We start from the raw sequence: 13,743 nt of genomic DNA, 5'->3' as shown, positions 1-13,743 counted from the left end.
CCCCCAGCGAACTTTCTGCCAGCACCATGAGTTCCTTCCATCTCCGTGGGACAGATGGGAACCTCTGGATCCCTTTCACTTCCATGGGAGCCAGGGAAGCTTGGGAGGAGTCTCAGCTCCTTCCACAGCACCAAGTAGGACATAAGTCACAAGATTTCTGTTTCCAGCTTTCTTCTCAACCTGATTATTTATCCACCTCCAGACTGCAGCCCCAGTGATGAGAGAGTCAAAGCACGCATCTATTTGATTAGCCATCTCCATCCCCTTCTCCCGCAGGACCTCAGGACCCGAGGGGCTTTTAATGACCTTCCTGTGTAGAAGGGAGTTCCCCTCCATCACATCCTCCTCCTCTTCCCTTTGCCCTTTGCCCTTCCTGAGACCCAGAGAGTCACAAGGTCATCAGCTCTCCGAGGTCCTCAGCAACCCCAATATTACAAGCAGGTCCCAGATTTTTACTCCTTCCCCAAGCTTTTTGTTCCCATGTGAAGGTGGCCAGATGCCACGGAGAAGGAAACTGTGAGAAATGTGTTCAAGAGAAGAGCAGACGTGTCGGCTTTGGGTAGAAGGGGGAGAGCAGGTGGGGATCCTGAAAAGAAGCCTGCAGGCCCACAGAACGGACAGGCAACAACGAGGAAGAGTAGAAACCTGTGGGTGCCCCTTAGAGTCCGGTCCAATGTCAAAGCAGCCCCACCCTTAGCTCATCGACAGAAGAGCACAGGGCTGAGTTCATTCCGGCTGGGCTCAGAGACAGAGCAGGAGGCTGCCTTTAGTTCCCTACCCAAGGCGGACCCCAGCAGGTCCGCTGTGCAATTGCGGAGGGAAAATACAGCGTTAAGTGCAGCCCTTACAAGTGAAATAGGGTGCAGAGAAAATCAAGGCAGAGCTTCACTCTGACCCCTCCCCGGAGGCCCCCTTCAGACTGAGACCTTGTAACAGAAAGACGATACTTGGATTTCATTCTCTGGGAAAAACAGGGCTGCGCTCAGGGGTATGTTGCGGAAAACTGAGTGGTGTGGGTTAAAAAGAGCAGTGGAGTGAAAGCACAGCCAGGGAATCCCACATGTGAGACTGGCTTCTGCTCTTTCCCAGCCTTTAGCCCCCTGAGCTTCCTTATAGCCACCTGTTAAACAGGTGTGACGTAGCTGTACTGCCTGCCTTGGTTACTGTGAGGATTAGAGAAAGAGTGATGACATGAACACATGGGTTGTCAACATTAAGGCAGAACTGTTTTCAAATAATCCTTTAGGATATATCCAGCAAGAAAGTTAGCCCAGGCAGTAATTCCTAAATTCTTTTAGCCTTGATCCCCATGTTCATTCCCTCACTGGAGAGACAGAGACAGAGACAGGGAGACAGAAGAGAAGAACTATGGGATTTACAAAGCAACCAACTTGGAAGATGCTCAGGCTCAAAGCTAGCAGCTGGCCCGTGAGGTTAAAGAGGCATTTTCTTAAGGACCAAGGAAGCTGGATCATGGGCTGAATTGAGACGACAGGAAAGTTGTTTATTTATATGTTTCCAAGGAAGAACAGGATCGTAGTGCTTTGGGAAACCAGGTTCCTCATGATGCTACATGGAGTCTTGAGCCTGGAAAAGAATATGGTTTGGTGAGGGTCAGGTCTCCAGCTTCAGAAGCATAACTCAGCCTCTCCCTGGGAGGAACGGAATGAATAGTCAAGGAGCTGAATGTCAAGAATTACCCTGCAGGTGCCCAGGGTAGAAGGAGCCACTTCCTGCTCCTCCCAGAGCCAGGAATCCCTGGAGCCTAGTCAGGTGGGAGCCTATAAAACACATCTCAGGCACCAGTTCCTCATCCACCCTCAACCTCTGGGACTGGCCGTACACATCTGGGTCTGACCAGGTGAGTGGGTCCTTCTGAACCTAGAGAGGACGCAGCTGAAAGGGAGGGGCCTGTTGGAGACCACGGGGAAAGAAGAGGGAGGAGGGAGGAGGATAGATTTTGCCTTGGGGACTGGTGGATCCCCCTGGGAATTACACCCCCTAAAACTGGATGGTGCGTGATTAGCCGGCCTGAATTCTTGCCAACGTCTGGCCTCTGGCAACTGAGACAGCTGGCTGGGGAGGGCGTATCCCAGGCCACTTACCTCTCACAGATGTATTCATGGATGCTTAGAGAGGGGACGGGTGCACATGGAGAAAATGGTGACACCCAATATTACCACGAAATGCCAACTGGTGTCCTTTTCTCTACTTGAATATAACTGCCTTCCTGCCCTCCTTCCTGCCTTTCTCCCTTTTCTCCTTCCTCTTTCTCATTCATATATTATTCATGTATTCAGTTATTTATTGGGCTGCTACACATTACCTGGTGCTGTTCTAGGCACTGGAATATAAAGTGTGCAGAACTGAGTGGGGGGCTGAAAATCCCTGTTCTCATGGAGCTTCCATTTTAGTGTTCCATCTACATTTATTGGACATCTTCTATGCGACAAGAACTGTGCCATGTCTTAGAGACACATTCATTTTTTTTTTTTTTTTTTTTTTTTTTATTAATTAATTTATTTATTTTTGCTGTATTGGGTCTTCGTTTCTGTGCGAGGGCTTTCTCTAGTTGTGGCAAGCGGGGGCCACTCTTCATCGCGGTGCACGGGCCTCTCACTGTCGCGGCCTCTCTTGTTGCGGAGCACAGGCTCCAGACGCGCAGGCTCAGTAGTTGTGGCTCACGGGCCTAGTTGCTCCGTGGCATGTGGGATCCTCCCAGACCAGGGCGCGAACCCGTGTCCCCCGCATTGGCAGGCAGACTCCCAACCACTGCGCCACCAGGGAAGCCCCGAGACACATTCATTTTTAATGAATGTGTGTGTACTTACGGTTACCTCCAGATATCAGCAGCCTGGGGATAGATTGCAAAGGAGGAAGCAATGACCTAAGGTTTCACAAATCCATAAAGCATCTGGATTGGGTTTTAGGTTGACTGAATTCCCACCTAGATGTCCTGCCAGCAAACCCAGCGGCCTTGCCAGCCTCCTCTAAAAGTGCCCACGACCAAGTGTCCCCCAAAGTGTCCCCAGAAGGGCCCTCCCAAGATGCCCTGCTCCAGTCTCTTCCTGCTGTGGTCCTGGACCTAGGGCTGCCATGGCGTCAGCTGACTGGGACATCAGAGATCCAGCTGTTTCCACAGCCTTGAGGCTGCTTCCCAGCTGGGCTCTGAGCATCACCCAAGTAACCAGCAGGCCGAGGACTGGCTCCAGTCCTGTGCTTCTCATCCTTCAGTCTCGTCCACCCCTCGATGAGTCTCACCTTGGGGATAAGACCACACCGGCGCTGCGCTGTGGAAACAGCTGTTGGCACAGAGACTCTGGGCTGGGCTCAAACTTGCTCTCCTGAGGTTTGGATGTGATTGCTCTGAATGAGCCGCTTTGCTACAATAAATGTTTTTAAACCCCCTGGTCCTGTTTTTTTTAATTCAAGTTTTCACTCCGCTTACCAAGTCTTACTCCTCCTCTCTGAATAAATGCCTGGGTTCTTAACTTCGGCTGGATAGGAGAAAAAAGATCAATCTACCAAATAGAAATAAATTAATTTTTTAAAGTACATGTATGCTTTGTTTTAATAAACCTAAAATGTGGACATATTACTGAAACAAATAAATTGAGGATATAATGGTGTATCAGGGAGACTCTTATTACAAAAATATATTTTAAATGTCCCTATAATGATTTTTTAAATGACAATGACATAAAATGTCTTTTTATGTAAAAAAGACATGAATTTGGATATTATTTCATAAATGCATTTTCAATAAAATATCATATTAGCTACAAGTTTGTGTTCAGTCTTTGCTGCTAAGTTAGCTATTAACTGAAAGGATTTTTGCGAAGGAAAGCTCTGGCTTACTTGAGTTCAGATTAAGGAGACATAGAGCCACCCTTTCGGATTCTTAGATCCTTCCTATGCACAGAGAAGGCTAAGAGAATTAAGCTCTTTGACAACCACACATTAGAACAGAAGCCCGTTGTCAGGTGTGCAGGGATCAGGAGAGGATGCCTGTATGGATTTTCACTGTCCTGCCCTCTCCACAACCTCAGGGTTGTGTGATCCTCCTCCACTAGCTTATACAGCCCTCTGATGGATGAGGTGGAATGAGCTAGAAAGCAATCTTGTACCCATCCTTGCTGGACCGCTGGCACTGTCATTCGGGGAAGGCCTGGGAATGGGGTTTGGTCTCAGTGAAGGTCTCCAGCACCATTGGAAGACTTCCAATGGAATGACCCCACCCACCTGAAGGCCTATAATTACTAATTCTGTGTTTCCATTCACTTGTCAAACTTCTGTCTCTCCAGTGGAATACAGTCAAGGTGGGTAGAGGGTGTATTTCTTTAAGGCATGTTGGTGTCCAGAGTCGGCCTCGTGGCCAGTAAATACTCGTTGAGTGTGTGTGGGAGTGAGATAATGAACTCTGACCCTTGACCTTACTAGTAGGGGCAGTCTACAAAAATCCTTGAATTTTTCCCTTTGGAAATGCTTTGCTCTTCTAATTCATCTGAGCATATCCCTCTCTCTTGTACTCTCATGAGATCTGTTTGATCTTTATCTGATTTGCTCAGCCCAGAATCTCTGAGAATAAGTGCCTTGGTCACAGGTATTCCAAGGCTCAGATATGCAGTGTTTGGTAAGTATTTCCTTAATGCTTACGTATTCATCTAAAACGTCTTCGGATTCCAGCGATTAAAAAGATACCAAAACTGAATATAAGTGGTCTTAAGCTATCGTGTGTGTGTGTAGTGATGGTATCTGATTAAGATAGTTTTATTCCATGATAGCCTATAATTAGTACTGTTTGGGTCATGAAAAATGATCAGTTCCATCTTTGACTTGATGAGAAGCAAGTGCACACGTATTACATAGAAAAGATGTTAAGCAGACGATAACTGCTTCAGGGACCTGATATGAGGAAGTAATTTAAAAAGCATAGTTATCGGGCTTCCCTGGTGGCGCAGTGGTTGAGAGTCCACCTGCCGATGCAGGGGACATGGGTTCGTGCCCCGGTCCGGGAAGATCCCACATGCCGCGGAGCAGCTGGGCCCGTGAGCCATGGCCGCTGGGCCTGCGCGTCCGGAGCCTGTGCTCTGCAACGGGAGAGGCCACAACAGTGAGAGGCCCACGTACCGCAAAAAAAAAAAAAAAAAAAAAAGCATAGTTATCAATGAACTGGAAACCCCACCAAACAAAACAATTGACATTTGGGGCCATACAGAAAAACTGACATTCTGGGACTATGTATGATGCTCACATCCAAAAAGAATTCGGTGGACTATAGCGTCTCTTATAATGCCATTACAGATGGAGTACGTATATGCCAGTGTATCTAATCTATGTGTAAATTTATTACCACTTCAGATTGAGAAACCTGTTGATATTATACTGAAATGATTGAGAATGAGTTGTGATTTTATTTGGGGGGTCAAATTGTCTAAACTTTATTCCCAGTTGTGTGAGCTTGGGCAATTTGTTTAACCCTAGGAACCTCAGTTTTCCCTTTAGTGTAGTGGGAATATAAGTAGTACCTACCTCACAGGATTATTAGGAGGATCAAATGGGGTCATATGTGTAAAGCACTTAGAACAATACCTAGAACAAAATAAGAGGTCAACAATCATTAGTTATTATATTATTTTCTGCTATTATGTGTACGTGTACGTACGTGTATCTACATCTGTATATCTATATGTACCTGTTCTGTGTTCAATAGCCTCCCTGAGGCTCAGCATGGGGGCGGGGTGCCATAAGGTCACCAAGGTGCTGGATGACACCGTTCTCCCTGGGATTGGATTGAGATGTCAAGTGGATGGAGAAAAAAAAAAAAAAAATGCCAGAAGTCCCCAGGGAGGATTCGCACCTTGAAGCTTCATCAACATTTACAGCAAGTGTCGATGATTGACCTGACAGCTTACCTCTGAGGCTGAGGCCGGGGTTCTTTCTACAGGGCCAGTAGGACAGAAGTCCTGACTTCTCTCCTGAGAGGGTAGGTGGGAGGGCTTCTCAGGAGAGTCACTCACAGCTGGACAGGAGCCGAGTTGGGAATGTTTACGCCATAGAAATGGATAATGCTTCAAACCAGACCCTTTTCTTTCTGGGGTGCTGGGTTAAACACATCCCAGAGCACTCCTAGTTGTCCTGGACGGCTAGCGGGGAGCACAGGCTTGTACTGAGGGAATGTGCACACCGAGGGGTTGTGAATTTTGGTGTTGGCATGTGAGGATGGAGCAATCCCAGCTCCCCCCTGGAAGGAGAATAAGCTCAGCCTGTTGATTTTTTAATCCATGTATTTTCATCTGGAGGAAAGATGCAGTTGCTTCAGGTCACTGATGTAACTATGATCTAAACATCATTCCTCTTCCATATAGATAGTGATTTTAAAAGAGGTACAATTATGAATATTTAAAGAGTTTCCTCGTCTTTTAGGTTAACTGAACTCCTACCAAGATGTCTTGCCAGCAAAACCAGCAGCAGTGCCAGCCCCCTCCCAAGGGTCCCCTAAGTGCCCCACCCCCAAATGGCCACCTAAGTGTCCCCCAAAGTGCCCACGCCAGTGCCCAGCCCCCTGTCCCCCTCCAGTCTCTTCCTGCTGTGGCCCCAGCTCTGGGGCAGGGGCTGCTACCTGGACCACCGCAGGCCCTTCTCCTCCACCGGTGCCGGCACCAGAGCCCCGACTGCTGTGAGCTGAACCCTCGGGGGCTCTGGCTGCTGACCTGACCCTAGAGGGGCTGCTGGGGAACGGAATGACCGAGAACCTGCTATGGCCAGATGCCCCCCTCCTCCCTCTCGTCTCCCAGGACAGGGGCTGACAGGGACCCCAGAGACTCACAGGGCTTCCTGGGGAGAGCCTTGTGTCCGGTTGGGCAGCCCAGAGACTCAGCCTGGATATTAGCCTCCTTCCCTCTCTTCTCCGTGTTGGAATAAAGCTCTGATGTCCCCCCTACAAAACCTCTTGGTCCTTCTCCTCTTCTTCGTCATCTCCAACGTCCCCCAGAGTTCAGGGCCTCAGAAGCCTGCTGTTCATGGTGCAGGGACAGGATCTGAGTGATTAGAAGGAAAAGCTGCTCTGAGGACTGATTCCCTCCAGGAGGGTCCCCTCCGGCCCCAGCAGCTTCGTCTTTCCACAGTAGGCTGTACACAGGTCCCTGTATTCTGTGTGTTCCGGAGGCTGAGAAGGGCTAGAAAGCACTGCTTTGTGCTTTGTGTGTTAGAAATTGTTCTACCACTACAGCGGAAACTCAAAATTATAGCAATGTAGAAGAGAAAGCAGACTGTCTTCACTCGTGTACAATGAAGTCAGAGGTAGGTGTCCAATGGCTGCTCTGTGGCTCCCAGGAGTCATCAGAGAGGATGCCTTTCTATCTTATTTCATCGTTAGCGCTGCTGTTTCCTGCAAGGCACTCTGATCTCAGGTGGCTGATGGTGTTCTGAGCAGCAAGGCTGCATTTTAGGTGGGAAGAAGGGAAAAGTGTGGGTAAAGGTCTTCCTAGGTCATTATCCCTTTACTGAGCTTTTCTAAAGCCCAACAAGCCCTTGAATCCCATTGACCGCCTGTAGGAACAAGAGAGGTGGAGAAGTGTAGGTTTTTATATCTGGACACTATGGACATCAGTGTAGAGATTCTATAAGTTAAGGATGAAGGGGAGAGTAAGCAGTGGACACACAACCAGTACATCTACACATATTTGACTTTCTAGGAAAGACGGCCGGGTACTGGGTATCTGGAAGTAGCGACACAGACTCTCCTGGATGTGCTTCATTGTATCTGGGAGAGTTACCCAGGCAGCCTTTAGCATAAACATTTAGGAACATCATACCCACCGTGGCACCTGCATGGACTCTGAGGTATACACTGGGGCAGGTCCAGGTGGAAAACTAATCAGGCAGGAAGGTTGGGAGTTTCCAGAACTGCAGCAGGGAGTCTGGGGTGCTGTGTGGGGACAGGCAGAAAAGCTGGTTCATCTGCAAGTGAGGGACACTCGGGATTACTTCTGTCTCCTCACCTCTCATCCAGCAGCCACCCAGAGACGGACTGAGAACCAGGGTCTTGACTTGTGTCTCAGCAGAGGAAGAGGGTGAAGTAGAACCTCAGAGCATCAGACTCTGGGAAGAGCTGTGCAAACACAATGCAAGTTCGGTGGGTTTTTTTGTTTGTATTTTGGTTTTTGGTTTTTTTAATTTATTTATTTATTTTATGGCTGTGTTGGGTCTTCGTTTCTGTGCGAGGGCTTTCTCTAGTTGTGGCAAGCGGGGGCCACTCTTCATCGCGGTGCGCGGGCCTCTCACGATCGCGGCCTCTCTTGTTGCGGAGCACAGGCTCCGGACGCGCAGGCTCAGTAATTGTGGCTCACGGGCCCAGTTGCTCCGCCGTATGCGGGATCTTCCCAGACCAGGGCTCGAACTCGTGTCCCCTGCATTGGCAGGCAGATTCTCAACCACTGTGCCACAAGGGAAGCCCCAAGTTTGGTTTTTATAAAAGCTCCATCCCTTCAAAAATATCTAGTGAAGGTTACTATTATTATCCCCTCATTATTTTTTTAAAAAATATTAAAACTAGATTCACATAATTAGATTTCCATATTAATTCAAATAATTTTGAAATACCAACATGCTCAGTATAATTTTGATTGGAGTTGCACAAAAAGTACAATTTGCTTTGGGAAGAACTGACTTCTTTATAATATTCATTCTTCCCTTCCAGAGAAGAAACATGCCTCTCTACTCAACTTTCATTGTACATCTGATTACAAAGCCTTGTAGTTTCATTGATATAAGCTCTTAAGCTGGTATTAAGGTGATTTTTATTAAGATGATTTTCCCAGCTTTATTGAGATATCATTGACATATAATTGTGTAAGTTTAAGGTGTACAATGTGATGATTTGATAATGTATATGATATAAAATATTTACCATAATAAGGTTAGTTGGCATACCCTGAACCTCACATAAGTACCATTTTTGTTTTTGTTATGAGAGAAAAAGCAATCCAAGAGACGCTCTAGATGCTGGAGTTTACAGACTAGTACTTAATATAACTCTAATAAACATGTTAAAGAAAACAGGAGGATGAATCAGATGAAAAGGAGGAGAATTTCAACAAAGAACTGGAATCAATAAAAAAATCAAGTGGATATTCTAGAACTAAAGAATGTAGCATCTGGAGTTAGAATCTTACTGGATTGATCTAATAGCAGACTGGGAATGGCAGAAGACAGGATAAGTAAAGAAAAGTCAAAAGAAGATATATAAACATATGCACACAGAGGAGAAATGCGGGGGTCGGGGGCAGAGTGAACAAGTCAAACGCATCATGCTTGAGAAGTCAATATGCATGTAACTGGAGTCCACAAGGAGAAGGGAGAATGAGACAGAGCAATCCTTGAAGAAATAAGGACCAAGAATTTTCAAAATCTGGTGAAAGACACAGAGGTTCAGAAACTTCAACAAACTTCAAGCATGATTCATATAAAGAAGTCCTCATCTAAGCAAATTATAGTGAAATTACAGAAAATCAAAGCATATGTAGAATCTCAAAAGCAGCCAGAGTGATAGAAACATATAATTTTCAAAGGAGTAATAATAAAAATCAAGGCTGACTTTTCAACAGAAATTATAGACCTCATATTATGATGGAATCACATCTTTAAAGTGCTAGAGAAAAGCATATTTATCATAGCTCAAAATTGGAAACAACCCAAATGTCTATCAACAGTTGAATGGTATGATAAACAGAATAATGGCCCCCGAAGGATGTCAAAGTCCTAATCCCCAGAATGTGAATACTTTACTTAACAGGGGATTTTGCAGATGTGATTAAATTAAGGACCTCAAGGTGGGAAGATTATGCTGGATTATTTATGCGGGCCCAATCTAAATTACATGGGTCCTTAAAATCAGAGAACCGGGCTTCCCTGGTGGCACAGTGGTTGCGAGTCCGCCTGCCGATGCAGGGGACACAGGTTCGTGCCCCGGTCTGGGAAGGTCCCACATGCCGCGGAGCGGCTGGGCCCGTGTGCCATGGCCCCTGAGCCTGCGCGTCCGGTGCCTGTGCTCCGCAACGGGAGAGGCCATAGCAGTGAGAGGCCCGCGTACCGCAAAAAAAAAAAAAAACAGAGAACCTTTTCTTTTTCTTTTTTTAATTTATTTTATTTATTTATTTTTGGCTGCGTTGGGTCTGTTGCTGCGCGTGGGCTTTCTCTACTTGCGGTGAGCAAGGGCTACTCTTGGTTGTGGTGCTCGTGCTTCTCACGACGGTGACTTCTCTTGTTGCGGAGCACGGGCTCTAGGCATGCAGACTTCAGTAGTTGTGGCACGTGGGCTCAGTAGTTGTGGCTAGCGTGCTCTAAGAGCGCAGGCTCAGTAGTGGTGGCGCACAGGCTTCGTTGCTCTGCAGCATGCGGGATCTTCCCGGACCAGGGCTCGAACCCGCCTACCCTGCATTGGAAGGCGGATTCTTAACCACTGCACCACCAGCGAAGCCCATCACAGAACTTTTTGTGACTCTATTCAGCGAAGGAGGTATAAATACTGAAGAATGGTCAGAAAGATGCAAAGTTGTTGGCTTTGAAGATGGAGGAAGTAGCCACAAACCAAGGGATACAGGCAGAGCCTCCAGAAGCTGGAAAAGGCGAGGAAGCAGACCCTGCCCTAGAGCCTCCAGAAAGGAATGCAGCCCTGCCTAGACCTTGATTTTAGCCCACTGATATCTTTATTGGACTTCTAACCTACAGATCTGTAAGATAATAAATTTGTGTTGTTTTAAACCACTAAATTTGTGGTGATTTATTATAGCAGCATCAGAAAACTAATACAAATGGATTTAAATATATATAGGGTATAGTCATAAAACACATCTATAAAAAGAGCAAACTCAACAATATAGATGAACCTCACAGATACAATGTTGAGTGAAAATAAGTAAGATACAAAATAGTATGTACTGTATGAGTCCATTTATTTCTATTTATGTGAAGTTCAAGAACAGGCAAGAGCAATCTGTGGTGATAGAGTTCAGAATAGTATTTAGTCTTTGCACTAAATGAAAAGGAGCATGAGGCAGCTTTTTGAGGTGCTGAAAATGTTCTTTATCTTGATCTAGATGGTGACTACAGAGGTGCATACATGTGTAACAATGCATTGAGTTCAACACAAGGTTTATGTAATCTGCTAGTTAAAGTTATACCTCTATATAAAAAAAATAATGGGGAAAGGCTAGAATACTCACTTGTTGACACAGTTAGTAATCCGTAGAGTAAAAAATATTTTTTAAACTTCTTTTGTTTTTAATTTGTTGGTTGTCCACTAGAGGGCACCCCTGCACAAGAGCGAGTCTTCATTTAATGTTGCAGGGATGGCCATTGGCAGCCTGCCCCAGGCTGGCTTTACATACAGTTCACCTCCAACATTTCTCCCTCGTAGTCACTATGCCCTTTTAAACTATTTGTGGGAGGCACACATGTAGCCAGACAATCACGCTAAAGTGTGATAAGTGCTGTGACAAAATGTTTTTTTCAACTATTAGACAAGAGCAGATAAGGAATCTGGGTGGCCAGATCAAAGGATGAGCAAGGTTTAGCAATACCTAAATGCATGCAGTCTGTCTCTGTTTAAAAAGTCAAAGCCTTAACATCTGGAGATGTTTGTGTGAATTTTGAGCCCTAAAAGTCTTAAGAAAGGATGTTCTTGAGTTGCCAGCCTCAATATTTAGTATAAAAAAATTTTTAAGTGTGATAACTCTTTGGAACTCTCCCATGAAAAGAGGGCCTTCTTCTTCCATTTTTAGAAACTCCACACATCTCTACGGATCAAAGTGCAGTCTGTTCGCTATTTACTGTAGTCTGTTGCTATTCATTCATTCTTTCTTTCAACAGTTACTGAGCACCTTACCATGTCCCAGGCCCTGTCATCCAGAATCAGAGGTAAGGATGCTAATCCCCTGTCCTCAAGCAGTTCACACACTGGGGGAGACAGACATGATCACCACACAGTCTAAGGAAGTAGCACGGGGGCCACACAGGACTGGGAGGTGGGGAGGGAGGATTAAAGGATGGTCTCTGGGAATAGATGATTTTTTTTTTTTTTTTTTTTTTTTTTTGCGGTACGCGGGCCTCTCACTGTTGTGGCCTCTCCCGTTGCAGAGCACAGGCTCCGGACGCGTAGGCTCAGCGGCCATGGCTCACGGGCCCAGCCGCTCCGCAGCATGTGGGATCTTCCCAGACCGGGGCACGAACCCACGTCCCCTGCATCGGCAGGCGGACTCTCAACCACTGCGCCACCAGGGAAGCCCGGAATAGGTGATTTTTGATAGTTTAACAGGAGATGTGATAGTTGTGATAGTTTAACAGGAGATGAAGGACATCTTAGGTGTAGAAAATATTGTTTCTAACACATACCAGCACAAGCTGTGACAAAGGGACATTAGCATGATGCTACCATAAAGGTACCAGATACACAAAATGCTCTGGGAAGACTGAAAAGGGAGAAATTAATTTGGTAGAGTCACATCTAGGAAGGTTTTGCGTGCCACTTCCAGGTTGACCTAGAAAAAATGAGTGAAGATTCACTTGGTGAAAAGGTGGTTTGCACAGGCAACCAGCAGGTGGCGCCCACACTTCTCCGCAGCATGCAGATACAGCCTGGCCAGATGCTCCCAAAAGTACACCAACCCCCCACCACCCCCAGGAAGGAGCCAAATGCAGAAGATGCCTGCCTGGACCCCATCCCCTCCCCCACCTAACACACGCGCACACAAACACACACACACACACACACACACACACACACACACACACCATAGCACATACCTGAGCTAGTCTGTACCCACTACCCAGAGAAAGGAGAATCTGGGTAGGAAACAGCCATGGTGAATAAACCCCATATTTGCTTTCATTTTACAGAAGAATGTAACTTCTGTGCTTTCTCTTTCAGGAAATAAAAGATCGATCGTTTACTGAATGCCATGAAAAGAGAGAACTAAAAACAGTCATGGATTTCAGAGTAGTGCGGAAGGTGGACATAAAACTAGGGGTACAAGGAAACAGCCTCGATGTGGAGAGAAGATTGACACTCAGAGCTTGAGACTCCCGAGGGCTCCTCTGCGACCCCTGAGCCTGCCCCACCCACACCTGGAGAGGCTGGTCTAGAACGTCGCATCTGCTACAGGCAGGGATGGCTCACCCACAAAAGAACCACACGTAAAGAAAGCAAAAGCGGGACCAATGGGGAAGACTCCGCGCTCCCAACGCAGGGGGCCCGGTTCGATCCCTGGTCAGGGAACTAGATCCCGCATGCCACAACTAAGAGATTCTGCGTGCTGCAACTAAAGATCCCATGTGCCACAACTAAGACCCGGCACAGCCAAATAAATAAATATATATTTTTTAAAAAATGATGAAGGCAATAGGGTGTTGAAGAGAGGACAGGGCTCTGGAGCCGGAACACCTGACTTGCTAGCCCTGTGACCATGGACAAGTCACCCACTCTCACTGAGCCTCCACTTCTCAACTTATAAATGGGTTCGTAACACCCTCCCAGAGGAGTTGGCAAGAAGTGCCTAATGATGCCCAGCATATAACAGTTACTCAATAAATGGTGATGTCTGGTCCCCATCACTCTCCTCCTCTCTCACTCCCTCCCAGCCACACTGGCCTCCTCGCTGTATCCTGCATGCATCAGGCACACTCTCGTCTCAGGGCATGTGCACTGGCTGTTTCTTCTGCCTGGAATGTTTCTTACCCATGATA

General features: G+C 46.6%; 1 long non-coding RNA gene across 1 annotated transcript; it reads left to right on the top strand.

Annotated features, from left to right (window-relative positions):
- The first annotated feature begins 1,628 nt into the window (after window positions 1-1,628).
- LOC113615347 (uncharacterized) lies at window positions 1,629-3,410 on the top strand. The gene is made up of 2 exons (XR_003430974.1): window positions 1,629-1,861; window positions 2,931-3,410. It is a non-coding gene; the product is annotated as an uncharacterized LOC113615347 (long non-coding RNA).
- The last annotated feature ends 10,333 nt before the right edge of the window (window positions 3,411-13,743 follow it).

Source organism: Aethalodelphis obliquidens, unplaced genomic scaffold (genome assembly GCF_003676395.1).
Source record: "Aethalodelphis obliquidens isolate GAN/ISIS:26980383/991018 unplaced genomic scaffold, ASM367639v1 scaffold116, whole genome shotgun sequence".
Lineage (NCBI taxonomy): Eukaryota > Metazoa > Chordata > Mammalia > Artiodactyla > Delphinidae > Aethalodelphis > Aethalodelphis obliquidens.
The sequence above is the reverse complement of the archived record's forward strand: the minus strand, read 5'-3'. Positions and strand labels throughout refer to the sequence as shown.